The 24,217-nt window shown below is 44.9% G+C and overlaps 1 protein-coding gene across 1 annotated transcript in view; it reads right to left on the bottom strand.

The window, feature by feature from the left end:
• LOC143143178 (uncharacterized) overlaps nucleotides 1–24,217 on the bottom strand; it is a 220,890-nt gene that overhangs the window by 76,837 nt on the left and 119,836 nt on the right. The gene's annotated exons all lie outside the window — the stretch shown is intronic.

Raw genomic sequence — 24,217 nt, 5'->3', positions numbered from 1 at the left:
GCTCGGTGGTTATATAGATACTTATACTGGCTAGGAATTATATACATTTAGTGTTTGTATATTTTTCGGGTATGTACAGATTGTACATGTATATTCTCTAGTGTATTTTTGTCGAAGAAGGTAGAGTGGGGGAATTTTGTAAGCAATAAATATCATCTATCATTCCTGTAAAACGGATAATATATATTTAGTGTTTGTATATTTTTTAGGTATGTATAGTTTGTACATGTACATTCCCTAGTGTATTTTTGCCGAAGAACGTACAATGGGTGAATTTTGTAACCGATAAATATCACCTATTATTCCTGCGAAAGCAATTCGTGTGATAAACACACCTGTCGATTGTACGTCCTATTTTCACAATTTTCACCCGTCAAAATCTTTCGATCAAAATCAAAAACCAATCTTCTATACTTTGATATCAATTACGTATTTACTTCTCAATTTACGACTTCTTTTTCTCTCTACGTATCAACATCTATCACGAACACCTCTACACCTATTACAACACTTCTTTCGAAAACGTTTTCTGTATTCACTCATGATCATCGAGCCTATTAGAAGTGACGATCGAACCCACTCCGAATTAATCGATGAAAAAGTGACGAGAGAAAGCCAAGAAGAAATTGCATCCACCACAGGGGTAACAGTGGCCGTTGGTCCGATCCTGGTAGTTCCGGAGAGGCGGAAGGATCCCGATTCATCTCGAATCAAGGAATCGGCTCGAGTCGACTTCCCATTGTGCGGCCGGGCACGAAAACATCTGTAATCCGTTTAGCCGTGCAAATTTCCCATTGACGTGGGCCCAGCTCCGCTGTCAAAAATCCAAGCCACGGTTTTCTGCCGTTGCACCCCCTCCGACCGCTGTCACCGAATGCATAATAGCCGCAGAAACTCTCGCGTATGCCGTACAAGCGGATTTTTCCAGGAATCTCGCGATCGGGGAGCACGATTTTCTTTTTTTTTTTTTCTTCCCTTTTTTCTTCGCCCCGATTGCGCGAAATTGTATTTTCGAGGTCAGGGTCGAGAGAAGAAAGATCCACGGACTTAATGCGTCGTCTCTTTCCACGGGATGACAGTTCGAAACGACGAGAAAGAGAGAGAATGACACCTCTCGATGGATTGAAATTGTAATGGTTTATTCAAAAAATCGCGCGAACCGAGAACGAGCGCGCACTTACTCGCGAGCGTGTAATCCTTTTTCGTGCCGCGTCAAAGGGGGTTGGACGTTTAGAAACGATGCTCGTAGGTGGAAAAAATAATAGTTGGTAATTTTCGAAACGGTGAAGAAACGAAAGACGATTCAGAACGAGTACGGTGGTGACTTCAAACGGAGCCGTATTATTTTTCCCTTGTTTCCGGAAGGCTGAACGACAAAAGGCGAACAGGATTCGCGAATTTAATCAACTTTCGGACCTGGATTTTAGGTCCGGTTTTCCGTTGGGTTTAACAAATTGTTAATTTTGTTTAAGCGGGTTGTCGGACGAATTGGGAGATTATATCGAGAAAAATCGTTGCACAGTTTCGCGAGTGGGTACGCACAAGCCACGTGTACGTACGTGTGTCAATTTTGAGGCATCGTGTAGGTAGGCATACAATCTCATACTTTTTCGAAAGGAATATTTTTTGTACGAAACAATTACTCGAGCCTTATTCTTATATTAGGTTGTTCGGAAAGTCATTTCGTTTTTTTTTGGTGAAAATGAAACACGATCTTTTTAGAGCGTATAAACTATGAAATTATATATTAAATTATATATTCTCCATTTTGGAAAACGAAATCACTTTCCAAACAACCCAATAGCTTCTACTCACAATCAGTGAAATTTCTTTCGCGTACGTAATATTTATTTATCCTTTTATACTTGCGGTGACTTATTGCGACACTTTTGTGATAAAACACACCGAACGATAATTATTTACGAGCCACCTGTTCCGCCACTCTGTCCACGTCTGGTAGAAGCACAAACGATGCATTTTATCGTTGTGTTTTCGGAAAGCTGAACAACGATCGATCGATCGCAATTTCCTTCGAAAGGAATCTAACCACCTTTTTGAAAACGTAGACCGGTCACTTTTTCCGTTCGCGCGGAGAAGAGGTCCATTGTGAACGACCAAAGACGGTTAGGCAAATTTTCAATGAAATTTTTTTCCATCCAACCCTCTTCGAGTCCGAGGGGTAGGAGGTGAACGAACGTGACGGACAAGCGGGAAAAAAAAATTCAAACGTTGCCGGACGCTGGGCAGGGCCCGCAGCAGGACAAAGGGGTCCGAATCGAGACTCGATGCACCAGGGGTGGAAAATAAGGAGACGCGGGGTGGTTCAGGGGGTACAGAGAGAGAGAAGAAAGAAAAAAAAACGACAATCTACCATGTGGCGCGTGGAAGGAAGCTGCGAGAATTTTTTTACACCGATCCGGGGGAAGCTGGACCAGAACAAAAAAAAAGGAGGGAACCCGGAAGGGGATGGATCCCCTGGATTTCCGAATTTCCGAAAAAATCCATAAATTTCGGGGCACAAAAAACGCGCAGGCTGCGCGCGTGCCCCGTGATTTGTCCGTAGGAACGCGAGCTCCGAAACCGTTCGCACGCGTCTCCGCTCGCCCCTTTGCCGCGTTTCTTCCGCAAAAAAATTTTCTAGTTTATCGGACGGGGGGAGCGGGGTGGTGCACGCGACCGCGAGACAAAAGGGGTGGCGTGTGCCTTCGTGGTAAAAAGAAAAAAAAAAGATACAGGCCCACCGGTGGAATTTTTTGAAAAACGCTCCGTACGTGTGTACGGATTCCTTCGGATGTTTTGTTTGTTTTTTTTTTTTTCGTGGAAGAGGATCGAACGGATCAAACAGTTAACCGTGGATCGATTTGAGCAGTTCGTACTGAATGTTGGAAAAAGGGCTGAAGATCGGAGACGTATCACTTATCGAGAAAAATAACGAAAGTTTCAAAAATCGTGTTTCGAATTTACGAACGATTTTATTTCGAGAAATGTCACTCCTCGCTGTGGGAAATATTCGACTTGTGTGGACTTTTGTACTGGTTTTACTATCGACGTATTTTATTTAATTCAGTTTGGCTCGTCCCGACTCGATGTAAGTCGACGCTGTTTAAATCTCTTCGAGTTTCACGGAGTGAAAATATGTCGTTTAGAATGTGTCGAGGAGTGAGCAAAGAGAATGTTTTTGGACATTCGAGTCGCGTTGAGTCGACTCGGGTTACGTTGACTCGAGTCGAGTCGAGTCGACTCGGGTTACATTGAATCGGGTCGAATCGAGTCGACTCGGGTTACATTCAATCGAATCGAATCGAGTCGACTCGGGTTACATTCAATCGAATCGAATCGAGTCGACTCGGGTTACATTCAATCGAATCGAATCGAGTCGACTCGGGTTACATTGAATCGACTCGAATCGAGTCGACTCGGGTTACATTGAATCGAGCTGAGTCGAATCGACTCGATTTATATTGACTCGAGTCGAGTCGATTCGGTTTCTATGGACTCGAGGCGAGTCGATTCGGTTTCTATCGACTCGAGTCGACTTGTTTCGACTTTGCAACGATTCGTAAGTTTTAAACAGACGCTCGATACTTCTATAATATACATTCTCGTCTATGAAATTTTTTTTTATTCGTGTCTACGTAAACATTTGTCTCAAATCATTCGATCGCCTTAAAAACCGGTACATTACCCGTAATCGTCACAATTTTCCGTATCGATTCCAACGTACGAACGAACCGTTTCCAACCACACGGTGTCCCGTAAGTACACACGACGCGTAAACGTTCGAGTAACTCGTATTACATCACCGTGAAATAATTCCAGAGGCGAAAGGCAATCAGGGCCAAACGTTAAAGCCTCGAAATAGTTCCCACAGACGCGCATCTCGCCCCTCCAGAAAGCATCGTTCGTGTTTGATAAGGGCCTACTGGACTTTTTTGTGAAACAAAATCTGACCAGATGTCGGCAGCGCCCCTCGAGGAGCCAGGTAAAAAAATACCTTTGGGAGCGGAGCTCGTCGAAGCGCTCCTGATTCGTGTGGGAGGCTGGCTCGGTTCGTCATTAGCTCGCTAAATCAATCCTGCGCGGTTCCAACGGATCATTTTTATACAGAAGTCTTTTCTGGACCAGACGAAAGGTCGCGACTGGAGCACCAGGTACGAGATGACCCGAAACGAGCTTCCAATTGCTCGTCCACGACTTTTATTTAACGAGAAATTTCATTCGTTCCTTTCATTCTAGACGTTGAACATTTGTTTGGGGTTATTTTAATTTCGAGTCACCTCTACGCACTCTCATCATTTTGTAATCGTTCTTACGAGATCTTTGGAAGTGACCGATATCGAAAGCTTTCTTTTCGAATTTCGAAGCTTCGGTACGTTTCGCAACGAAAGAGTACACTTCGTAACAAAGACAGTTTCGTTTCCCAAAGATTCGATGCGTTTAACTCAAATTTCATTCGTTCGATGCACGTTCAACGAGGACGATTTCGACAAGTTTCTAACCGCGGGACGTTGAAATTCAATTGTCCAGATTTGATATTCAGCAGCGAACGAGGACCGACGATTTCCGCGCGGAGTTTGAAATCTTCTCGAAACGTCGCCCGATAAACATTCGTCGTTCGCTCGTAAATAATGCAACAAGTGTGTCGCGCGTTGGAAACGAATATAGAAATAAGAGGCTATCGATCCGGTTGAAATTATTTGCGCAAACGGAGCTTCCAGTTGCGAGGAGCTTCTCCTCGAGCGGTTCTTTAGTCTCGCCGGTAGGAGAACAATTTAAACGAAGCTCAACTGAAATTACAAGCGCGCGAGAAAAAAGACGAAAAATTCAAAGAACGGTAGAGGGCTGCAACTTTTCCTCGAAGAGAAAGAATTCAATTTCAACTTAATGCCTTCATGAACAACATCTTCAGAGAAGTTTAATTAAAGTCGCGCACGGTAGAAAGTGAAGATCAAAAAGCGAAACCCTAAGGGTATCAAGTGCTCGGGCAAAGAAAGCGGAAAGAGGAACGAGAAGGATCACGATCCTGATTTAACTCTGTTACACGTTCAAGTAGCTACAAGCTAGTCGAACCGACGATGTTCTTACGACCGACTTGTTCAACGACTTAGGGAAATTATATCGACACCTCGGTTGGTCCGCAACACCTCGAATATTTCGCAACCAAATCGAACCGGGAACCCGATCGGTTTCGTTTCGAATTAACAACGAATACCTCGAATGGAAGTCGAATAGAGGGAAATATCCGAACCAGGAAGATTTTTCCAAGAACGAAAACCGAGCCTAGAAGAACCAAAGAACAGTTTCACAAAATGCACGTTGAACTACTCGAATAATACGAGACAGTTGTAATTGATCCGATCAGCCTCCAAATTCTGAACTCTAATCAACTGATCCCAATCGATACCACCTGACGAAAGTTAGGACAACTCTCTTAAGACGCACGCTCGATTTCGTAAGCCGATCTCGATCCGTATTTCTAGTTCTGGACCAGTGGTTCGACTAATGTCCCAAGTACTCGTTACCATCCAACACAACCGAAACCATCAAACGAAAGTCGGGACGAGTCTCGCGATATGAGTCAATTCCCTGAAATATAATAACTGGATCGTCGTTCAGTGTTCGACCCAAGGATCGATCTCGATCGTTCAGTCGCTCGAGGAAACAAGCCGAGACAATAGATCCAGCAAGGTACACGCGACACGATCCCGCAGCTCGTTGTGTTTCTAATTACACCGAACCGATATTTCGATGTTCGAAATGCCTCTCGACGACCGATCTTGAATCGTCCAACCGTGAAGACATCGGGTGGCAAAGCTGATGTTTCGTTAAGAAAATCCCTGACCCGGGCCAAGTCGGCTGATAAGCAACGTGCGAGGAAAGCTGACTCACCGGGGCGCGAAATACGAGCGTAGGTTAGACGAGGTGGAGGAGAACGAGGAACGTACGGTGGATAAGCGTGGATCGGGAGGAGCGAGAACGAGAAAGGAGGAGAAGCCGGAACAAGAGACAATGGGGCGAGATGCATGTTGAACATGTAGGAAGACATCGTTGCTCCTTCCAGACGTAGGGACAGGTGGCAGACTGGGCCTCGTGGCCCAGAAAGAGAGGGATCCGGTTCCAGTACGGTTGGACGAGGAGGGCGCGCGAGAGGGCATGGGAACCTGACTTTCGGGGGCAGCATCCCTAGGAAGTGAGCAAGGGGCCCCCATCCCACCCCACCCCACCCCGCTACGCGAGCCGGTATCCCCGACCGGGGAGAGAAAATGAGAAATAGAGGGGCCCGTCGATAGAAACGAGGCCCGACCGCGCACTTAAACACACATCGGTCGGTTTCGGGGCTTTTCTGTCTCGGAGGGATCGCGAGGACTCATCGGGCCAACGATACGAGCGCAAATAAGCGGCCTGAAGTTGCATCGGACAACGAATATCGAGGATGATCTCTCGAACGTTTTCACGATTTGGGCACGAAACGGGACCTCGATAAGTTCTTCGAGAACAGGCTCACCGAGGTTACTTCGAGAGCTATAACGAGGTGGGTAGGTTTCAACGAACAACGAATCTCGAGGATGATCTCTCGAACGTTTTGACAGTTTTGAGCGCGAAACGAGAGCTCGATAAGTTCCTCGAGAACAGGCTCACCGAGGTTACTTCGAGAGCTATAACGAGGTGGGTAGGTTTCAACGAACAACGAATCTCGAGGATGATCTCTCGAACGTTTTCACGGTTTAGGCGCGAAACGAGACCTCGATAAGTTCTTCGAGAACAGGCTCACCGAGGTTACTTCGAGAGCTATAACGAGGTGGGTAGGTTTCAACGAACAACGAATCTCGAGGATGATCTCTCGAACAGACTCACCGAGGTTACTTCGAGAGCTATAACGAGGTGTGTAGGTTTCAACACGTTTCGTCGCGGGAGTACCCTTTCTCGATGGAGCACAGGACACTGGATGGTGTTCAGGATCCCTCGAGGCTTCTGTTTTCAGGATTGTCAGTAGCCGGGGTCTCATTGGTTTGACGTACGGTTACAGATTTAAATAGACTCGATGACTTGCGATACTTCGAACGAGGAATACTCCTCCCTTCGATGCGGCAGATATGCAGTTGGTGTTGAGACCTAGCTACGGGGCTTCTGTTTCTTAGGAATAGCGTTGGCGTCTCGGATCCGGTGTGGAGTCACCGATTTAAATAGATTCGATGACTCGTATTATTTCATCGGGAAAATCATTTCTTCGGGGACGTGCCAGCGGAGCGTTTGACGTCCAGATTTAACTACCAACCTTTTGTTTCTTGGGAATAGGATTACCAGTGGTTGTAGCCTTTTGGTTAGGTGCGTGGTTGCTAATTTGAAGAGATTCGATGACTCGTATTATTTTATCGAGGAAATACTTTCTCCAGGTATGTAAGAGGAGTGTTTGACGTTAAGATTTAACTACCAACCTTTTGTTTCTTGGGAATAGGATTACCAATAGTTGTAGTCTTTTGGTTAGACGCATGGTTGCTAATTTGAAGAGATTCGATGACTTGTAGCGTTTTATCGAAGAAATACTTTCTCCAAGGATGTACCAGAGGAGCGTCTAACGTCAAGATTTAACTACCAACCTTTTGTTTCTTAGAAATAGGATTACCAGAGGTTGTAGTCTTTTGGTTAGGTGCGTGGTTGTTAATTTGAAGAGATTCGATGGCTTTCACCGGTGATACTCCTTCCATTGACGCGTAATACCAGGTGAGCAGTCGATTTCTGTTTCTTGGCAAGAGGATCGTAACTATCAGCGTTCTACTTCGATATACAGTTATCGATTCGATTCGATCCACCGATTTGTATCGTTTTACGAGAAACTGATTCCTTTCTTCGTCGCAACGAAGAAGCAATTCGTGCAGTGATCCAGCTCCGGAGCTCCTGCTCTCAAATCTACCGGTTATCAGGTTTTCACGATTAGTTGCTAAATAGATTCGATAACTCGTAACGTTTCATCGTGGCAACTTCTCGTGTCTTCCATCCATTGTGTCAAAGAAACAGTCGGTGCGAAGACCTAGCATCGAAGTCGTTCTTCTTTGAACGAAATTACCCGTATCGGGCTACAGCCGAGTTCGAGAACTATTTACCGGTTTGGATCGATTCAACGATGTACACCGTCTTCCAGGAATCGCGTGATGCACGAAAAAGTGAACAATTCGATCGACATACCCGCGAACTTGCCATCGCGAAAGTGGCGTTGGAAGCTGGCCTCGCAGCCGGTGTTTCTTAACAAGAGGTTTATTAATAGCGAATTGAATCGAGTTCGATACGTACTAGCCGGTTCGAAGGTGTAACTGTTGCGTTCGATGCACTTACACGTTCCAACGATACTGGAACGCAATTAGGTTTAGACGTCCAAAATGTTACCAACGTTTAAGTGGGAATACGGGGCAAACTGACAGCTCCGCCGAGAGAGAAATCGTTAAGTGTTCACCGCGATGAGCGTATCAAGGTCACCGTGGTCCTTTCCAATTCCTTTCTCGATTCTGTCGCAGGACACGGATACGTCTCGCGCATACGTTTTCTGACCGCGAGTGGTCTTTGAGAGCCGCTCGCGCTAAAATTCACCGGTCCTTAATGAAGCTCCTTTCCGCGGCTCGGGACGACGTTGCGGAATTAATTAGGGGAGCCGCTCTGGCCCATTTAAGTTTACGACCGTGGGTTTACGTTAATTATTACCGAGAACTAGTTGTAATTAGTCTTTCTCGAATACAAAATATCGGCTGCACCGGGAGGGGAAAAAAAGGGGCAGAGTAAGAGAGGATCGTAAAAGTTTTTAATGCCGGCGCGCAGATTTATTAAAACGCGCGACGTTCCCGGAACAAAATTCAAGATTAATACGACACGCGCGCGTTCGCGTATGCCCGACAGTTCTCAGACACGGATCCATTTCGTCGTTACTCTCTGCTTGGCTCGGTCTTCGATCGTTTACGCGGCAACGATCGATGGATCGGTTTTCAAAGTACGAATTTACCATCAGGTACGCGAGAGGAGCGCGCGAGATTCCTCGAAGATGAAAAGTCGGACGACGAAACGAATGTCCGCGAGATACAGTCGCAATCCTCTTAAGAATCCCCAGGTGGGGACGTTTACAGATTAAAATCGACGTTCGTTCGTCGAGCTACGCGATTGCAAGGTCGAGAGAAAGAGATACATCTTTCGCGAATGGCTTCCTGTGTAGATTGAAAGAGCCGCGTTTAACACTCTGGATACAAACCACTACTTTGACGAGACGTCCCGCGGTGTTCGTTCACAAAAGGAGAAACCAAAGATCCGTAATCGCGTCGAGATAGAAATCGATCTCGGTTTTAAGTGTCTCGTTCACCGATACGCGATGAAAGAAAATCCTAGAAAAAAGAAGAGAGAGAGAGAGACAGAGAGAGAGAAGAAAAAAAAAGAAACGATGATACGCTATCGACCGGGGCCCAAAGGGTCCGTCGAACCTTCCAGGGTCTCCGGTTCGACTTATCAGAAATCGATTCTCGAAAAAGATTACGAGATCAGCCGTTCGATACTTCCTGCTTCTGGACGTTAAGCCTTTCCGGGGCCCCGTCGCGAGGAGCGGGAGAAAAACGGGGCCTTAGAGGGCCGCGAAACGGAAGGGGCACGTCGACGTGCAAGCGAACCACGGCAGGGCGATAAAGTACGGTGGATAATTAATTTTATAGCTACTCAATTTCCGAGGGAATCGGCTACCGGGACCCGCAGGGCCCACTTTCGTTAGTCGCGCCAACAAAAAAGCAGATAAAGGCCTCTGCGTGCGGCTAGAAGCGAAAGAGTAGGGGCCGGACACCGGAGAAAGAAAAAAGGGTGGGGAGAGGGAACGCGATAGAGAAGGAAGAAACGATAAAAACAGAAGATGCGAACTTTTGGCCCCGTGCGAGCACACATAAACCCGGCCCTATTGATACAGAACCGTAAGACATCGATCGTGGCTTTACGTTCGGTCTTTTATCAGTCGTTAACGCCAGTGGAAACAAAATCGTTAATACACGGATAAAAACGAACACGAAGAAAATTCTTATTGGACCCGCTCTGCTTTTCGAATTGAAAAAAAAGAAAAAAAAAAAAAGAAAAAAGACACGACGCAGATCGTTGAAAGTATCGACGGAATTTACGATGCATCCGCTCCGAAAATTGGACAACTTTTTCCTAAGTTAAAATCGGTTACGATTTAGACTCATTGAAATTAACATCGAAAGAGAGTTTGCGACAAACGGACCGATTTGTATTGGAAAGACAGTGATCGGTGATTCTGTCACCGGATTCGAGAGATTGTGCTTTCAATGGAAAATAAGAAATAATTATTCGAAATAATATTTCAGCCTTTTATTTCCCTTCGTGTTTTTTCGGAAATAACGAAAATATGAATATTTTCGATAAACCTTGAAACAACAGTGTTATCGTTTACGCAACGAATAAATATTTGTCGAATAAATAAAAATCGATTCGTCGTTTGTAAGTAACGAAATATATTCGTTGTACCAATTGTCTTTTATCTTCGAATCGTTATCGTTTCGTCGTTTGAACGAAACAAAGAGATTCGTAGTGTCGTTTATTAAAAAATTTCGGGACGTTACGTTTTCGAAACGCGTTGGTTATTTCCAAGAATATTTCATTATTTCGTTACTTCGAGCACAGAATTATTATTTTCAAAGTTATTTCACGAAATGATATAACGTAATTTTATGTCAGAAATGAAATAACCGTGATACAAGATAACATATTATTCGAAATAGTATTTTAAACGTGCTCGAGTCTGACTGTTACACGTGTTCTCTACGTTTAGTTTTTAAGCTCTTTTGTGTATCGTGATATGGAGTTAACTGCTAAAACTGTAAATAAATATTCGTAAATAAATTTTCCAATGTAACGTTGTAACATCGTCGTAAGATCGATAGATATTACAACATCAGTTTCAATTTTCGTGCATTCCGTGTAAAATAATTAGACGAAAAGATTAAACTATATATTGTTTGTCTGTTTTTCGTTACTTTTTTCCTGTACAAATTTAAACTTGGCCTATTTAATACATTTTATTTGTACGTGGCTTGAAACACACACCGTACACTGTAACATTGCTAAAAACATAGAGTGGTTTGTAACGTGTGGATTTTCAACCGAATGGTTAAAAAAATTATTGCGTTCAAACGTAGTGGCGTATTCATTTCGAGCGAAAGAAACGGAAATTTCATTTTTGGTTAGTTGATATTGCAAGGTACTCGACAATGTACATTACGATTATTGATTACATTGAATAAACAACGTTTCTGCAAAAAAAACAAACGCTTGAGAATTTGTATGTATATCTCCACGAACAATAAAAGGTCACCAATCGTCATTGATACATCGTTTCACGTTATTCTTTTTTTCATACCTTAGGTTTTATAAACAGAATTTTTATATGCACCTCGCGTCTCACTCACTTACGCATTTCGGTTACAATTTACCCATATTTATAATACATTTAGAGAGTTTCGTAAAAGCGATTTTAATTTCCGTTTCGTTATTAAATATAAAGTACATATCAGACCTACCACTGGCCTTGCATCGTTCTGGAAAGATACAATAAAACGATTAAAACATAAACCAATTATCGATCGATTACTATTATTATCATTATCATCATTATTAAACGTTTAACAACAAAACAGAAATGAAAATCAAGTAAGCAGATTGAATCCCACACAATACGATACGAGTTACGGATACCGTGTGCCTTTCCTTCTCAAATACGATTTCCACATCCGATGTGAATTCGTAGACGCTGTTCAACGGTAAAAACTAATTAAATATAAACTTTTCAACGGAGAGGATTTAAAACAGAGATCGAAACGTCTCACCGACAGGGATGCGTTGCCGCAGAAACGCGAAATAAAACGATTACAACTTAACATAAATAAGGTAGATTGTTAGACAAGGAAGAAAGGAGAGAAAAAATGGAGGAACGGTACGTGTATGTGTGAGTGAAAGACTGTGTCGAGAGGGGAGAGAATATTCCGTCCGTGATGAGGCCCAGCCACAGATTTACGATCGGCAGCCTCTGCGAGCACCACTTCTTATTTATTCTCTTTCCTTCCCTTCTCCCCCTGGTCCCGTTTACGCGGCTACCGAACCTGCAGCCGTTTCTTCCTCCTCTTCTTTTCTTTGCCACTTGTTCACCCGGTACATTAAGGCCCGGAATCCTCGCCGCGGCTCAGACCCATGCGAATACTGCCACGCGACTCGAGATTTTTGATTCATAGGGAACAACACCGTGCTACGAGTTTTCACCCGCGAGATCCTTTCTTCGCCTCTCTTTCTACAACGATCGAGGAAAATTCATTCGGAAATCGGAGCAGAGTTTCTCGTCGTTGACGAAGAAATGTTTCGAAAAGTTGTCGAAGGACGGTGAACGGTGCTGGTGAATTTGGTCACCGATAAGAACGAAACGAGAGTAATTTATCCAAGGCAAATTATTCTTCAGGTTTCGATCGCGTCTGTGAGATACTCTTCGGGGACGAGAGAGAAAGAAAGAAACAATGTACTCGCGATATAAAATTAAAGAAGCGCGATAAAAAATGGTATATTTTTACAGAAACAAACGGTTCCCGCGTAAATATTTTCAACCGTATTCCTTCAATTTTACATTGCAGATATATTGGTTTTCCCCGAAGAGGATCCGGTAAATACGGTTTAAACGTTGAAAATAAATTTCATCGGATATTCTCGTCGTTCTTTTTCTTTACCAAGAGCAAAAAAGAGTACGCATTGTTCCCCTACTCTCGAAATAGTTTCGTACACTCCTGTATCGGGTAGCTGGTAGATTCTAACGATTTCGAAAAGTTCGAATCTCGAAAGAACCGTGGTGGATTTCGTTCGTTTCGGTAGGCAAGAATAGAACGGGAGAAGATTCTAAGCGTGGTATCGCGACTCTCGGCGCCATTTTCTCACCCCTGTACGGAAACCTTCCTAAAAAGCGTTCGTTCTGAGAAAGAACGAGGCACGCGACGAGAAACTCGAAAGAGGTTCCATTTGGTCCCGCGACACGCGACAGACTTTCCATTTTTTCGGGCAGGAAGCGGAACCGCGAGCTTCGAAAAATGACCCAGGAATAAAACATCGTAGAGAGAGAGAGAAAAAGAGGGGGAAAAGGAAAAAAACCACCAGAAGAGAAACAGGCGGATCGGGAAATCTCGGGCAGGGAGGAAAATCCTTGTAACGGTCCCGTGTGTGCGAGTTCGGGGTCTAAATCAGCGTTACACCGGTCGCTGGTGGCAATCTCTTTCATTAATTAGTCAAGAGAGCGGCAGCGGGATTGGGTGGGGATGAACCGACCGGGTCCAAAATTGCCAATATCCAACTCGCGGCCCCGTACATGGTGCTTCGTCCGGGAAGCGGGAAAAAATCCGCCGGCAAAAAGTCATCCGTCAAACAAGAGGAACAAGCGGAGAGGAGACGGAGAGAGCGTGCCGGGATTGTAACGACTACTACTTTCGTCACAGATCGCGGCCGATGAAATGACGAAACGCAGAAACGAACAGGTGAAAGAGGAGAGACAGCGAGCCGGTGAAAAAAGAAAAAGGTGAATCGAGTCAACTAGTTACGGTCGACCGGGCAATACGTGTACCCCGTTCGAGGAACAGGCGCGGTTCCGACGAGAGAAAGAGACCGGTGGAGGGAGACTTTAATCGTCTTTCCAGGCATCACGTGATCATCCGGCCCATAGGTAATTGCAAGTAAATTCGAATTGTCACGCATTATCACGGTAGCCTCGAGACGTCTGAACGGGGATCGGTAGTGGTTCTCAGCCGAACCGTGATCCGTTCCGAGGGGATGACACTCGCCGTCTTAAAATAGGTAGCTCTAACGCGAGGGAGCTGCAGGAAGTCGGTTTTTGTTTTGGCCCGAGGGATTTATTAGACAGGCCGCGTGGGAATGGATTCGAATGTTTAAAATGGAATTCCGTGAGGGAGATTTGCCGTGACATATAGGTCGGTAAGTGGAGTAAGTGCACTTTTTTTTTAGGGACATCGGACGTGTCGAGGTTTCGGGGGTCGGCTCGTAGCTGAACGTTGATGGATGCTGCTTGTCTCGACGCCCGTAACGGAGTTTCCTACGTGATAAATGAATTGCGACTGTCTTCCGACTCGGCTACCGAGATACAATAATAAAATAGTATAAGAAGCCCCTAAGCCCCGATATTATTGCCGTTGTTATTACCGCGACGTCTCTATCGTTCGATAAACGCGACGTGTATATTATAATGGAGGGTTATTTCGCTAACGACTCGCGGCGAGGTACCGAACGCCGGTTTAAAATCTAACCTCGACGTTACCTCGCGAAAGGAAACTCGTTCGATGCGTACGGACCTAACCTCGAAGCCACTTCGTGGAACAAAATCCATCCAAAGTATCGCTGCACGATCTGAACCTAACCTCGGAATTATTTCGCGAAACGAAACTCGTTCGAAGCGTTCGAACCTAACCTCGAAGCTACTTCGTCTATGAACAAAATCCACGAAAAGTGTTACCGTACGATTCGAAACCTAACCTCTGAGCTACTCGGGGTAAAAAGTGTTACTTTTGAATCAATTTGAAATATTAAAAGTATTATTCTTTAACCAAAGTTTATACGATCCGAACCTAACCTTGAAATTGCTTCGCGAAACGAAAATCGTCGAAAGTGATTTCGAGCGGTAACCGCAATGTTCTTTCGTGGAATAAAAATCGCCCGTGGCGTTTCGAGCGGAGAATCGGGAAGAACCGTAACACATCCGGCTACTTTGTCCCGGATACCGATGGGACTCAGTCCCCAATTAGCGATTAGAAATACCCGGTAGCGACGTCGTGGAACAACGTTTCTTATATCGCGTCGAGTAGTCATCGCGGGGACTCATCATCGTCTGGTGTCTATTAAAAAATCTCGGCGCGTTTCCTCGCGATGGAAAATCACGGTTCATCGTATAATAATCTCGAGCCCGAGATCGTCCCTTTCCGCTCGAGCTGGATCCCAGCCGCGGCGAGTGCGTTCACACCGAATCGAGAAAGCTATCGTGCGCCTCGATCCCGGCCCATTCAGAGAAGAGAAAGAAAGCTTTTCTGGCAAGACGTACGAACGGACGGACGGACAGACGGTTACATAACTCCAACCGAGGGGGCCCGGCGGGGTCGGAGGAGGGCCATTGTGCCCCGACGATGTACATAAGGGGCATACAGGGGGCAGATCGGACTTAGAAATTTAGTACGTGGAGGTAAATGGGGTATCATGTTCAGTCTAAGGCTTAAGGACTTTTGTTTGGCGTGGGAGGCTCGCTGCTGCACTGCCCGCTGGGCCCCACCTGACCTTCCCATCTCCGGCGGGTGGGGAGGGGAGGGGACTCAACCTGACCCATTCATTCGGCAGTTTTTCGTTTTCGTTCGATTTCGTGTTTCGTTGTCCCGACTGGCTCTGGTTCATATTCTTGCGTCAAACTGGAGCAGAGTTGTTTATATTTTTTTTTCTCCAAATGACCAACGACTAACCTTCTATCCAGATGGAACTCTGTTCTCGATTCGTGTTCGCAGGTGTAGTTTGTTCGGGTCGTCGGAAGAAATCTTCGTTCGTATAAATTTCTATCCGATTGTCAACTTCGCTTGGATAATATTTCGTTCGGATAATATTTCATGCGAACACTACGAATCACGATTAACTACCTGTGCAATTACGCGGGTAAAGATTATTCGAATAATGGCCAACTTTAAAGTGGGTTGGGGAATTCGGGGAAAAATTTTATCGGTTGCAAGGGGAGCAAAAACTTTAATCGAGGTCGATGGATACGTTCCAGTTTAAAAATATCTCTATGTTCGAAGTCCAGCCTATAATTTCGAGCAGGGAATTTCCGTTAAAGGGGGCCTGTTGTTTAAACTACAATTAGACTGAAAATTGTCGCGGTATGAAATTTTAATATACGTAAGAAGAATCTACGCGAAGCTCAAAGTCACCGCGTTTTCTCGTCGACTTTCCAGGAAAAAGGAAATCTCCTTCGTAAGGCCCCTCTCTCCCCATCCACTGAGTAACAAAAGAGGCCCAAAGGATTGCCCGGCAGACAGAGTTCCCCATTTTTGTGCGACACGCCTCGCGGCAGAGACTCGATTAAAATTAGATCTAAGCCGATGTTTTTGAGACGGTCGGACCCACGTTTAGGGCCCCTCTCTCGGTCGATGTTCCGCCGGCCACTTTCTTCTCTCTCTTCGTCTCCCCTTTCGGGGAGGGGACTCGGAGGGGGATAAAAAAGAATCGAGTGGAAAAAATGACGGGCCTCTCGCTACCGTGGTGCGTGATCAGGTGAGGCCCCCCCTTCCTTTTCGCTGATGTACCCTCACACGTCGTGGAGAATCTGTAATTCCTTTGTGTGGCTGCGTCATCAATTGGCCCTACCGTTTCTTTTTTTTTCTTTTTTTTTTTACACACAACTGCCGTGAAACTGTGTGTTTCAATGTTAAAACGAGAATCGTTACGACTCGTTTCGTATTGTCGTTACGAGATTGTGTTCCCCGGTTGTTTTCGCACCTTGGTAATTAATCTTGAAATCGTATCGGACTTTCTCCGCTCTCGTTTCTTTCCCTTTTATAACAAAATATTGTAAATAAAGCGGCGCGCGTTCTCGCTTCCGCGGTGGAAGAAATATTTTTCCAATGAATTTGAAACCAGTTCGGAATTTCTCGTTGAATTCCATTGATTCGTAGGAAATGAAAAAGTGTCGTTCCCAGGACGCGCTCTCGGGTTCGATCTTGATCACTTCGCGGCGAAATCATCGCGACTTCCATCCAACGCGTTTAAATCGGCGAACGTGTCGGAATAAATTGCCGACGAGACGGTGTACTCGCAGACTGGTTGGCCGATACACTTGTAACTAAGCAGAGGCACACGCGAACGAGGCTGATAAAAAGAGACACTGTTGCAAGAAATATGCAACCTCGGCCGACTGACTAGTACTCCGATCGAGGATACGAATAGAACGTGATATTACGTCGAGCGGAGAAACGCCGCCGGAACGCGCGACGACGAAGAGACGTGTAATTTGAAAAATTGTACCATTCCAATCGCGCTGAAAAATTTGAATACTTCTCGTTCATCACGGGTGGATCCCGTACTGAGAATTCTTACGAAAGCAGAACACGAAGCTTATTGAAAAGGTCGAAACGATACCTCGACCCGAATATTCCTACGACCTTCCTAATACGAAGAAATTATTCGCTATCGTTACGTATCCTAGTTATCGAAAATGTATCCATCGAACACAATTCCACACTTTCACGGAAAGTCCAAATCGTCGTTTCCATCGCGAATCGAAAAAGTTCCGTTTGAACTTTCCCATTTTCTCGTAACAAAAACAAACGATTGTCAAATTTGTCTACTCTTGGATTCGTGACGATCCAAGCCGGTAAATTCAATCACAGGACTACCGATCCTTCATTTCTGTAACAATTCACTCACTCTCTTCGACGCGATACAATCCCCGCTTTCGTGTAACAATCTTCACCCCGGATTCAAGTGTCTCGATCTTTGTCACTTCGCACGTCTCACAGAGTCACCTTCATTTCTCGTCAACGATTCACGTACACATCTTGACCAGTTCCTCGTACACCGTGCCTCGATTCCAGACAGAAATCGCTACCGACCCCGCTTCCGAGCATACCACCAATCCCGATTCCAACGTAGGAAAGCGAGGATCGACGCGTAGCTTAATTAGACTACAACTAAAATACAAAAAACGAGACGACGATATTTAATTACGATATTACCGGAGGTTTCGGGGTACCGGAACAATTCCAATCCATAAATCCAATTTGTTTTACGATGAACGTCAGACCTGTACCGGATCCTGCCGCCCCAGATTCTTTTCAAGCGCGCAAGTCATCCCCCGCGTACGTCTACCAGGATCCTTTACGGCAACCCTCGTACGAAGAAACACGGTATCGAGAAAGAAAACTCGACTCGAGGGGGTATGTCGGCATCGAGGGGGGGCACTAATCGACTCGGCTGTCACTTCGCAACACTGTAATCTCTCCGGCCCCTCGCGGTTCCCCTTCGTCCGTCGTCCTTCCAGAAGCGGCGCGCACTCGGCGGCGGCGGGGCGAGGAACGAGAAGAAATAAAGAGAGAGACGGTGGAAAAAGAAAGGGTAAAAAAGTGGCTGGCTGGTGAATGAAGCTATGCACCTCCGTGCCCGGGGGGCCCGGGATTCAAGTCCGGGGGCTAGTGTACCGTGACGAGCACAGCATCCTGCCTCATCCTCCTGCTACGTCGTTCCTCGGTTCTTCGTCCTCGTTGCACCCGTGGGTTTCGTCTCCGTTCGACGATCGAATCGTTCCTCCACGCCGGCCGCTGCCCGATCTTCTGGCTTTCGCGATGCCTCTTCTCTCGCTATCGTATGCTCTTCAGGCTCTTCCGTTCCGTTCGTTCGATTCTCGAATTCCGTGCTGGACGGTACGCGCTTCTTCCGGTGATACGGACACCTCGCGAAAACGCGATCGAACTGTTCGAGGAGTGCGCGTTTATTTTTTTTTTTAAATCGTGGAGGTATTTAAGTTACGATCGAATATTCGTAATTAAGTTTCTCGAGATTTAGATAGTGTTGATATTTGGTTTTGATGAGAATAATTTGCTTTTCGAGGGGTTGAGAACGGAAGGTTCGATAGAGAGGACGAGATGGCGATGGAATTGATACGATCGCTAGGGAATTGAGCGATGAGAGTATATTCTATGGTAGATTTGCGTTGAAAAATATTTTGTACGCGAGAAGGTGCAGAAATTGAGAGAATAAAACGGTAATATACGGGTGCTAAGATTCAGAACGCGTTGGCCAATGATAACCCTCCGTTGCTATCTGAAAAAAGCACGTTGATCAACGCGAAGGTCGGCCACGGTGATTGAGAAATTGCCGAGATGGCGTTAAAGATAAACGCAAGGATAGTGGTAATAATAATGATGATGATATTGTGAACACAGATGGAAAAATTCTCATAGACGACACGATGAAAATGTGTGATTAATGGCTGCTTTGGACCAACGGACATTTGTCGGCGAGCTTGACTGATTATTGCAGTCTACTCGATTAAAGAAAGACTGCTTAGACAGATGACGGTAGAAGTTTACGAAAAGGTCGTTCCTCGCGTTGTTGCTGAACTTGAAAATATTTTTCTAAAGACAACGATTACGACAACGATGGTACGTTTTGCTTCGGGATCGTCGTGCAAAGTGTAACGCGTCTTTACCGAGTTTATACTTGTTTAACTTAGTTTCGTACTTCTGTGTCTTGTTTCTATTCTTCTCGTCATCTCGGTCAAAGTTCCTTCGAATTTCAATCCATCCTAGTTAAATCGACGAGTCGAAGAACGATACAAGTCCAAATAGTTATTAGCAAGTAATCTTTAAACAATACAGGAAATGCGTACAATTACACGTTGAGATCGAGAAGAGTGCAAACGAGGTACTCTGTAACCATCTTTGACGTAGTTCCTTAAGTTTAACAAGTGCAAAAGCTGTTGTTTCAAGTATCTCAAAACGTAGACGTTGGAACGTAGTGTTCTTCGAGTCGTACATTTAATTAAAATTTTCTTCTCCGCAAGGGACCATTTCTCTCCATATTCAATTTACTTCTCTCGGTCTAGGTACAACGTACCCATCCTAATCTACGCGTAGCATCTCATCCGTAAACACCGGGTCGCCCGTTCCAGTAAACTCTGTCATACGTACACTATCTACGTCATCCGAGCTTTCGTGCCCTCCACGAAACTTTCTACATCTTGTTATCCTATCATCGTCTCTCCTGTTTGGAAAACCTTTAAAGCCAATTATATGTTCTAAACTCTCTGCGGAGTACAGGTTTGTTCCAAAACCGACGTTCAAACTTATAAACTTTCAAATTCTAGCGGACCGTCAGTTTGTTTCTAAGTCGACGCCTAAACTCTAACAAGGTATTCGTTCCCACAATTACGCTCAAACTCTGTTAGAGTATCTGTTCATCGTTACGTCAACGTTGAAGCTCCAGTAGTGTGTCGTTTATTTTCTAAGTTGACATTCATGCTCTAGAAAGGTTCACTTCTATAATCACACTCAAACCTTACTAGAGCTCATTGTTTCATCGACTCCTAAGCTCTAGTAAAGTACCAATTCGTTTTAGAGTTGACACTCGTGCTGTAAAAGGGTTTACTTCTACAATCACACTCAAACCTTACTAGAGCTCATTGTTTCATCGACTCTTAAGCTCTAGTACAGTATCAACTCGTTTCAAAGTCAACACTCGTGCTCTAGAAAGATTCACTTCTACAATCACACTCAAACCTTACTAGAGCTCATTGTTTCATCGACTCTGAAGCTCTAGTACAGTACCAATTCGTTTCAAAGTCAACACTCGTGCTCTAGAAAGATTCACTTCTACAATCACACTCAAACCTTACTAGAGCTCATTGTTTCATCGACTCTGAAGCTCTAGTACAGTACCAATTCGTTTCAAAGTCAACACTCGTGCTCTAGAAAGATTCACTTCTATAATCACACTTAAACCTTACTAGAGCATCGGTTCGATACATCGACCCTTCTCTAGCAATCTCCAGCAGAGTATTTATTTCAAAGTTGACGGCCAAGCTCTATCAGGATAGCAATTCTTTTCTACACCGAAGCTGAAACTCTAGCAAAGTACCGGTTGATCTCGAAGTCGACGTTCGACCACAGTATCTCCTCTACTCGCTCAACTGTTGCTTCTGCGGTTCTAACTCCTTCTTGGAACATTTCTACGAGCTAATTCGAGTTCTGAACCGCTGAGTTCGATAAATTTCGTTCCAATTGGTTGTTTTCTTTCGTTCCCTCGCGTTCGTAACTCTCTTATCCGATCGTCTCGTCGATCAGCATCCCTTTGACCAATCCTTGCAACCCTTCTTCTCTGTTTTCGCGTTTCGCTCTATTCCTTCCCCGAGTTCCTATCCTTCGACACGTTTCTCTTCACCGAGGCGATCCTCGTCGTCTTTCCGTCGTTTCTCATTCATCGACCTCTCGATTCATGTTCCACGAGGTAGCCTTGACGCTCGCGCTCTGGTACGCGGGCGCGCTTGCGATCACGCTCACGGTTCTTCGTCTCTCTGCCTTTTCCGTTTCCATCGGCCGCTTTTTGCCCTCCTTTTCGATCAACTCTCGTCCCTTCCTTCTGCTCCTTTTCCTTCTTCGAGCCATCATCATCGCTCCTCCGGAGTTCGATCGATCGATCGAATCGGACCCTGAAACCGAACCGCGCCCGCCGGAAAACCGCAACGCGGATCTAGTTAACCGCGCCGCGGAAATTATTCGCGGAATAATATCGGTGAGTCGGTCCGCGTTCGTTCTCCTTCGTCGAATCGTACAGGTGAACGCACCGATCGTGGTAAACAATCGTATTTCTGACAATTCCGCGAAATCGACGTTTCATCCGGTGCGTCGATCGTTCTTTTCGACCATCGAGGACGTTTTTCTCCCTGGAGCTTTGCCACCGAAATGGAAACCCATTTCTTCGTTGAAGAAACGAGGGGAACAATTATCGCGTACCGTCCGATGGTTATCGAAACGATTATCGTAAAATATGAATTTTATTTATGGAATTAATTGTAATTATTGGTACGGCTTTACAGCACTACCCAAGGTAGGTATTATTACACCTATTAACCGATATTGATAGTTCGACGATTATTCGAGGGTTCTAATTATTATTCTCGAATGGTATATTTGAAGTACACCTGTTATTAGGAGGTTGCCGCGGTGTATGACAAAAATCCCCTTTCGCCCGGTACTTGATACATTTGATACGAGTTTTCGTCCGTAATCGAGACCCTTTGCGATACCGATCGTTAAGCGAAAACGTTCGGTTCTCGTTATCGCGAAAAATTCCTCCTACCGCGACTACAATTCAATGGCTTTCGCACGTTTGACGCTGTTCATTCCGCTCGGCGCGGAATTATAATTATCACATTTCTGTTCCGTGTCGTAAACACGATTGGAAAATCGTTTGTGTCGTAACGAAGCGAGCTTAGATTCAAGAAACGAGTTCTTCTTATTATTCCGTACGACCATTATTATTCTAATCTCTGCCTCACATGAGCGTATTATAATGTTATTCACTCGCAGCCATTTATATTTATAAGCCTAGAAAGAAAATCCTTAAGGAAATTCATTCACTTTGTTTCGCGTTAGAGTTCACGTAACATTTGTTTACATTCGCTAAAAATATTCGCTAATTGGAATCGGGTCATCGAACAAGATGGTCGTCGTGGTCGATCGATTGTTAAATAAATTATACTCACGCTCGAGTGGATTGTTGAATCGGTATCTCCATGAGCGATGATATTTCTTCCTGTTCGTAGGGGATGGTTTCTCGGGAGTCAAGTGTACCGAAAATATCGCACGGTTTCGTGTAAGCAAACCAGACATCAAAATCACCACGAAATTCGACCCGATCGAAAGAAATAAACACCGTCGAACGAGCAAAGAAAGAATTCTCATCGAAACCGATCCGGTGTCTCGTCCAAGCTCGCAATTTCTCTTCTGGTCTCGCAATTTTCTTTTTCATCGAACGAGCGCGAAAATTGTCGAGCATCTTTCTTCCGAAAATGACGGAATCTTGTCCGATTCGAAGAACACGAATCGAATTCCGGGAACGAACGTCGTCCAACGATGGGATTCAAATTGTTTCGAGATCGTCTCGAGTCGAGAAGCGAAACTTGAGAAGTTTGAAAACTTGTCGTAAAATTATTGCAATTAACGAAGTTCTGAAAATTGTGTCTCGAACATTTCGAACATCTCGAATGCGTCTCGAGAGTACCGAATATCTCGAATCTGTTGCAAATCTTGGTAAAATAAACGAAAGTGAGAGAGATTTACAGGGAACGCGAAAAACAGATTTGAACAACAGAATTGTTCGTTGACTTAACCGTGTAGTTAGAACGATATTGTACGATTTGTTAAATATCGAAAAATTTCCAAAACTCGAGCTTTCGAGATTTTCGAAACACTCGAAATACACAAGACTCGTATATTTATAATATACACGATTCGACCTTAGTTTGAGGTCATCCTCGATAAACGATATTAATCTATACAGAAAATTATACAAAAGATTAATTTATCGCAATCGGAAAGATTCTCGAGCTTAAAATATCACGCGACTAGCGAAGGTTACACTTTCGAGGCAAGTACGAAACTCAAAAATTGTAATTATACGATGATAAATACGTACACAGTCGATATAAATCGTGTTAAATATAAATATAACAGCGAAATCTTGAAACGCTTCTCGAGCAAGATATTTCGACTTTCGTATGTATCGGAGTACTCTAAGGATCTCCCGCAAAAATTTTGCATAAGTCGACTCGCGTGATATTTGAATCTCGAGAATCTTCTCTATAATCTTTTGTATAATTTTCCGTATAGATTAATATTCCTCGTCGAGGAAGACCCGAAACTAAGGTCGAAACGTATAAAATATACATGAGTACGCTTGTTCGGGCGATCGTGGTTTTTAATTGATTTTACCACTTCGCGAGGATCTTTATAGTCGTTGGATCTTTCGATATTCAAAACGTATCAAATATTCCCGATTTTTACAAGAGTCGAGTTTTGGTCTCGCGAATCTTCGGGTGAGTGTTCGAGTGTCGTTTGAAAATTGTCGAGCAAGATTGGATCGAGTCCGCGATGAGGCACGGGGGGCCCCCGATCTGCCCTCGAATCGATCGAGTTCTCGATCGTGTCACCGGTATCTCCGCTCGCGCGATGGAAAAAGGAAAATCGCGAGCGAGCGAGCGAACGGGCGGGGTCGGGAGAAGAAAGAAAAGACGGAGAAGGCCGCGGCGGTGCGCGGATTCCTTTCGACGATAGTTAATAATTAGCGTTACGACGAACGGCGTGGCGGTGTGTCGGTCGACGTTCGTTACGTATTATTTTACAGCCGGACGATGATTCTTATTGTAATTAAGCGGCAGCGGACCCCGGCCACCGGGAATCGTAAATTTCGAGTTTATGGAGACGGACGGGAGCAGCGTGGTAATATTAATTGCGCATCGGCCGTAATGGCTGGATGGAGTCCGACGCCATTGTTTTGCCGGCTGGAAAGTCTTCGGATCCGTAGAGGAAACGAATCTCCTTCGAGATTCAGGATCCGTAGGATACGTTTCTTTATCGTTCGCGGATCGTCGTTAACCGCGCGATTCTATTCTCTA

Source organism: Ptiloglossa arizonensis, chromosome 2 (assembly GCF_051014685.1).
Source record: "Ptiloglossa arizonensis isolate GNS036 chromosome 2, iyPtiAriz1_principal, whole genome shotgun sequence".
In the NCBI taxonomy this organism is placed as follows: domain Eukaryota; kingdom Metazoa; phylum Arthropoda; class Insecta; order Hymenoptera; family Colletidae; genus Ptiloglossa; species Ptiloglossa arizonensis.
Note: the sequence above shows the minus strand (reverse complement) of the source record. Positions and strands in the feature narration are given on the sequence as shown.